Genomic DNA, 6,349 nt, shown 5'->3' with positions numbered 1-6,349 from the left:
TCCCTCCTCACCCTTTTCTTTCCTCTGATCTCGAGTAATTTGATAGAGAGGAGGAAGGGAACAGAACTTTCGTCACTCGCCTGTACTAGCCGTCTTCCAAACGTCATCTCATTGACTCCCCGCAAACAACTAATGGGCAGACATCTTATCCGTTGTAAAGGTGAGAGGGCTTCAACTCAGAGACCCAAGTATCCTGGCTGAGGTCTGCCCGCCCCCACAGCTTCGCCCCTTCGCATCCCTTTCTGGGGCACACCTAGGACGTGTTTCAATCCCCGATCCTAGGATGAGAGTTTTGTTTACCAAACACCAGCTGCTGGGCTAGAAGAGACATGGAACCAGGTGTGGCAACCTACTTGAGAAGAGGAGGCAAACCCTCCCCACAGTTGGGCCATCCTGGGACAGAAGTGAATAGCAACCAGAAAAGGACATGCACGAAACTGCTATCCACGTTTTAAGGACTTTCGAATGACCGGGAGGTGCAAAGGTGGAGGAGGCTAATAGGAAGGAAAGTGAATGATTTATATGTGATTTGCTAATTTAGCCAGGAGGTAATGATAATGAGGTCATTCTTCCCACACAAAGATGACACAATTGACCCAAGATTAGTGAGACAAGCAGTTTGGGCTGTTTTTCCAGTAGTGTGACAGCGGCTATGTGTCGGCAAGACTTCACCCACTTTACTGTGGACCAAGCAGTGGGAAAAGGAGGGCAGATCTGAGGTACAAGTCACAGTTCTGTCATATGCCCAGCCTCTAAAGACTTCCTGCTGGCACCTAAGCCGGATTTCCACCGCAGTGGAGATGGAAAGGACAGAGTCAAAATCATTTTCATCTACTTAAGGGTCATTGCTTGTAGAGTGTTCAATTTCATCATGAAAACCTTATAGACAAAACGCGAGTTTTGTTTAATGGGAGTTATTGTTTAATGGGTACAGGGTTTTAGTTTGGAATGATGAAAAAGGTCCAGCAATGGAGAGTAGCGACAGTCACAAAACAATGTAAATGTACTTATTGCCACTGTATGCTTAAAAATGAGTCTTTTGTAACACCTCCCTCTGTCCCCTCCTTGCTACCCTAACTGACCGGGCAACCACTGATATGCTTTCTGTCTCTACATATCAGTTTGTGCTTTCTAGAATTTTATATAAATGTTAGCATACATTGTGTATTCCATTTTAACTGGCTTCTTTCACTCGGAAAACTTATTTTGAGATTCATCAATGTTGTAGCATATATCAATAATTCATTCCTTTTTATTGCTGAATATTATTCCATTGTAGGGATCTATGACAATGTATATATCTATTCCTTTGGTGACGAACAACTGGGTTGTTTCCAGTTTTGGACTATTGCAAATGAAGCTATATGAACATTCATGTACAAGCCTTTTTACAGACATATGCTTTCATTTCTCCTGGATAAATACCTATGAGTAGAATGGCTGGATGGTATGAAAGGTCTATGTTTAACTTTTTAAGAAATTGCCAACATTTTCCAAAGTGGTTGTACCATTTTACACTCCACCATCAGTGGGTAAGACTTCCAGTTCCTCTACAACCTCACTAACAGTTGGTATAGTCAATCTTTAAATTTAGCCATTCCAATAGGTGTGAAGTAGGATCTCACTGTGGTGGTGGTGTTTTTTTTTAAAGATTTTATTTTTCCTTTTTCTCCCCAAAGCTCCCAGGTACATAGTTGGATATTTGTTTTAGTTGTGGGTCCTTCTAGTTGTGGCATGTTGGACGCTGCCTCAGCATGGCTTGATGAGCAATGCCATGTCCGTGCCCAGGATCCGAACCGGTGAAACCCTGGGCCGCCGGATTGGAGCACGCAAACCTAAACACTTGGCCACAGGGCCAGCCCCACTCACTGTGGTTTTAATTTTAATTTCCTGAATAAGTGATGATGTTGGGCATCTTTTCGTGTGCTTATTTGTCATCTGTATATCTTTCTCATGAAGTGTTTTTCAATCTTTTGCCCATTTTTTGTTTTCTTATTACAGTATACATCTTTAACTTACCACTACCAGGATAGATTTAGAAAATCCTGACTAAGTTGTAACAAGAGAATGTGTCAGCAAATGCTCAAGTTTAAGTAAAATTTCACGTTACAAAATAATTACCAGGGTGTGGCCCAATAATCTTGAGTATTTTAACTGGAAACGCCTTTAATAGGCAAAACACTTTGAATTGAAATAAATGCTCTTAAAGAGGTCAATGCTACCTTTCCAAATTCCCATTAATTAAAAGCAGTTGGCGAGGAGTTGTAAGAAAGTATCCTTTCACAGATACAAATCTGTGAATCATATTATCTTGTACCTTGCCACCAGGACAATAGTAATAAATGATTTGGAGAATACGCTTTGTAAATCCACAATGCTAGAGAATTACAAAGAACTATGAAGGAATCAGTCAGTTATATTAACAGCAGAGGGGACCCCAGAAGGCTGGAGGAGGCTAAGAGACTTAAATCACGTACTATGTGCTAAGCACTATTAGAAGCACATTATGGGGAGCAAGATCATATAACTAATCACCCCAACAGGGATACTTTTGAGAGTGAAAGCAGGTACTACTAATACTTTTTGTCTCAGGCAGTCCCAACAAGGCTCCATAATGGTGTTCCTTTCCACTCTCACACGTGTCCCTAATATTTATTAGATGATAAATTACGTGGTCCCCTTACTTACAGGCATCACTCACAACAACCCTGTAATGGTAAATACTGTCTATTCCCATTTTACAATCAGAATCTAAAATTCAGTGAGAAAGGATACACAACTTGGTTAAAATCAGATGGTTAATAGAGAGCAGAATTGGGATTTGAAACCAGGCCTGCCTGAGGATGATTTCTTGAAAACCAAGTTCCTGGATCCCTCAAGATCCGAACTCACTCTTGAAAGGCACATCTGTGCCCCTTCCCCGCCTTTTTTTTTTTTTTTTGGTTGCATTGCGACTCCTCCTTTCTCCTCAGAGCTATAGTGGAAGGGCTCCTTCACTTCCATGGACCCCTTTCAGAGCCCTGCACTTAATTTTTTATTCATTTTTAAAATTCTTTTTCAAGGAGGCTCCTAAACTTATATAAGCTTCAGGGCCCCCCAGTCTGGAGATACCCTAAAAGGGAGTCGTCAGGAATGCCCACCTCCCCATTCTCTTACAGCCAGTTAGCACCAAGTTCTTGTCAGTTGCTTACCTACATTCCCAACAGCCTGAAATTGAGGTTCTTATCGTCTCTGGCCAGGGAATGGCATCCTGCCCCCAGCTTTCCTCTCTCAGATTCATCTTCAAAACTGATGCCTTACAGCATGGAATTCCCTCAAAAGAAAAATTAAAAATAGTATTACCATACAATCCAGAAATTCCACTTCTGGGTCTATACCCAAAACACTCGAAAGCAGGATCTTGAAGAGATATTTGCACACCCATGTTCACAGCAGCATTATTCACAGTAGCCAAAAGCTGGAAACAACCCGAGGGGCCATCGATGAGTGAATGGATAAACAAAATGTGGTATATACAGACGCCTGGCTTGAGGTGTAGTGGTTAAGTTCGATCACTCCTCTTTGGCAGCCCAGGATTTGCAAGTAGTGATCCCAGGCATGAACCCACACACCATTCATCAAGCCATGCTGTGACAGCATCCCACATACAAAATAGAGGAAGATTGGCAACAGATGTTAGCTGAGGGCCAATTTTCCTCACCAAAAAAAAAAAAAAGTTTTCTGACCACAATGCTATGAAGCTAGAAATCAACCACAAGAACAAAACTGGGAAAGTGAGAAATATGTGGAGACTAAACAACATGTTATTAAACAACCATTGGATCACTGTAGAAATCAAAGGGGAAATTAAAAACTACCTGGAGACAAATGAAAATGAAAATACAACATACCAACTCTTACAGGATGCAGCAAAAGTGGTCATAAGAGAGAAATTCATAGCAATACAGGCCCACCTCAACAAGCAAGCAAAATCTCAAATAAGTAATCTAAGCAAAATCTCGAATAAATAATCTTAAAATGCACCTAACAGAGCTAACAAATGAAGAACAAAGCCCAAAGTCAGCAGAAGGAGGGAAATAATAAAAATGAGAGCAGAAATAAATAAAATAGCGACTAAAAAAACCGTAGAAACGATTAATGAAACTAAGAGCTGGTTCTTTGAAAAGATAAACAAAATTGACAAACCCCTAGCCAGATTCACCAAGGAAAAAGAGAGAAGCCTCAAACAAATAAAACTAGAAATGAAAGAGGAGGGGCCAGCCCAGTGGTGCAGCAGTTAAGTGTGCACATTCTACTTCGGCGGCCCAGGGTTCGCTGGTTTGGATCCTGGGTGCGGACATGGCACTGCTTGGTAAGCCAGGCTGTAGTAGGCATCCCACATATAAAGAGGAGAAAGATGGGTACAGATGTTAGCTTAGGGCCAGTTTTCCTCAGCGAAAAGAGGAGGATTGGCAGCAGATGTTAGTTCAGGGCTAATCTTCCTCAAAAAAAATAAAAAGAAAGAAATGAAAGAGGATAAATTACAACAGATACTGCAGAAATACAAAGGATTATAAGAGAATACTATGAAAAACTATATGCCCACAAATTCAATAACCTAAAAGAAATGGATGAATTCCTAGACTCGTACAACCTCCCAAAACTGAATCAAAAAGAAACAGAGAATCTGAATAGACCAATCACAAGTACAGAGATTGAAACAGTAATCAAAAACCTCCCAAACAACAAAAGTCCAGGACCAGATGGCTTCTCTGGAGAATTCTACCAACATTCAAAGAAGATTTAGTACCTATCCTTCTCAAACTATTCCAAAAATTTGAAGAAAATGGAATGCTTCCTAACTCATTCTACAAGGCCAACATTACCCTGATACCAAAACCAGACAAGGACAGCACGAAGAAGGAAAACTATAGGCCAAGATCACTGATGAACTTAGATGAAAAATCCTCAACAAATATTGGCAAACTGAATACAACAATACGTCAAATGAACCATACACCAGGATCAAGTCAGATTCATTCCTGGGATGCAGGGATGGTTCAACATCCACAAATCACTCAATGTGATACACCACATTAACAAAGTGAGGAATAAAATTCACATGATCATCTCAATAGATTCAGAGAAAACATTTGACAAGATCCAACATTCATTTATGATAAAAACTCTCAATAAAATGGGTATTGAAGGAAAGTACCTCAACACAATAAAGGCCATATATCACAAACCCACATCCAACATCATACTTAATGGTGAAAAACTGAAAGCCATTCCTCTGAGAACAGAAACAAGGCAAGGGAGCCCACTCGCACCACTCCAATTCAACATAGTACTGGAGGTTTTGGCCAGAGCAATTAGGCAAGAAAAAGAAATAAAAGGCATCCAAACAGGAAAGGAAGAAGGGAAACTTTTGCTATTTGCAGATGATATGATTCTATATATAGAAAAACCTGAAGAATCCATCATAAAACTATTATAAATAATCCACAACTGAAGCAAAATTGCAGGGTACAAAATCAATTTTAAAAAATCAGTTGCATTCCTATGCACTAACAATGAACTAGCAGAAAGAGAAGTCAAGAATACAACCCCATTTACAGTTGCAACAAAAAGAATAAAATACTTAGGAATAAACATAACCAAGGAGGTGAAAGACCTGTGCACTGAAAACTATAAGACATTACTGAAAGAAATTGAAGAAGACATAAAGAAATGGAAAGATATTCCATGCTCATGGGTTGCAGGAATGAACATAGTCAAACTGTCCATACTACCTAAAGCAATCTACAGATTCAATGCAATCCCAATCAAAATCCCAAGGACATTCTTCACAGAAACAGAAGAAAGAATCCAAAAATGTATATGGAACAACAAAAGACCCTGGATAGCCAAAGCAATTCTGAGAAAAATGAACAAAGCTGAGGCATCACAATCCCTGACTTTTAAATATACTACAAAGCTATAGTAATAAAAACAGCAAGGTACTGGCACAAAAACAGACAACCAGATCAATGGATCAGAATTGAAAGCCCAGAAATAAAAGCACACATCTATGGACAGTTAATTTTTGACAAAGGAGCCAAGAACACACAATGGAGAAAGGAAAGTCTCTTCAATAAATGGTGTTGGGCAGACTGGACAGCAACATGCAAAAGAATGAAAGTGGACCATTATCTTGCACTATACACAAAAATTAACTCTAAATAGATTAATGAGTTGAATGTAAGAACTGAAACCATAAAAATCCTAGAAGAAAATATAGGCAGTACACTCTTTGACATTGGTCTTAGCCACATCTTTTCAAATACCACGTCTACTTGGGTAAGGGAAACAAAAGAAAAGTTAACAA

The sequence above is a fragment of the Equus przewalskii genome, chromosome 24 (genome assembly GCF_037783145.1).
Source record: "Equus przewalskii isolate Varuska chromosome 24, EquPr2, whole genome shotgun sequence".
NCBI classification, from domain to species: domain Eukaryota; kingdom Metazoa; phylum Chordata; class Mammalia; order Perissodactyla; family Equidae; genus Equus; species Equus przewalskii.
This window is presented reverse-complemented; position numbering follows the sequence as displayed.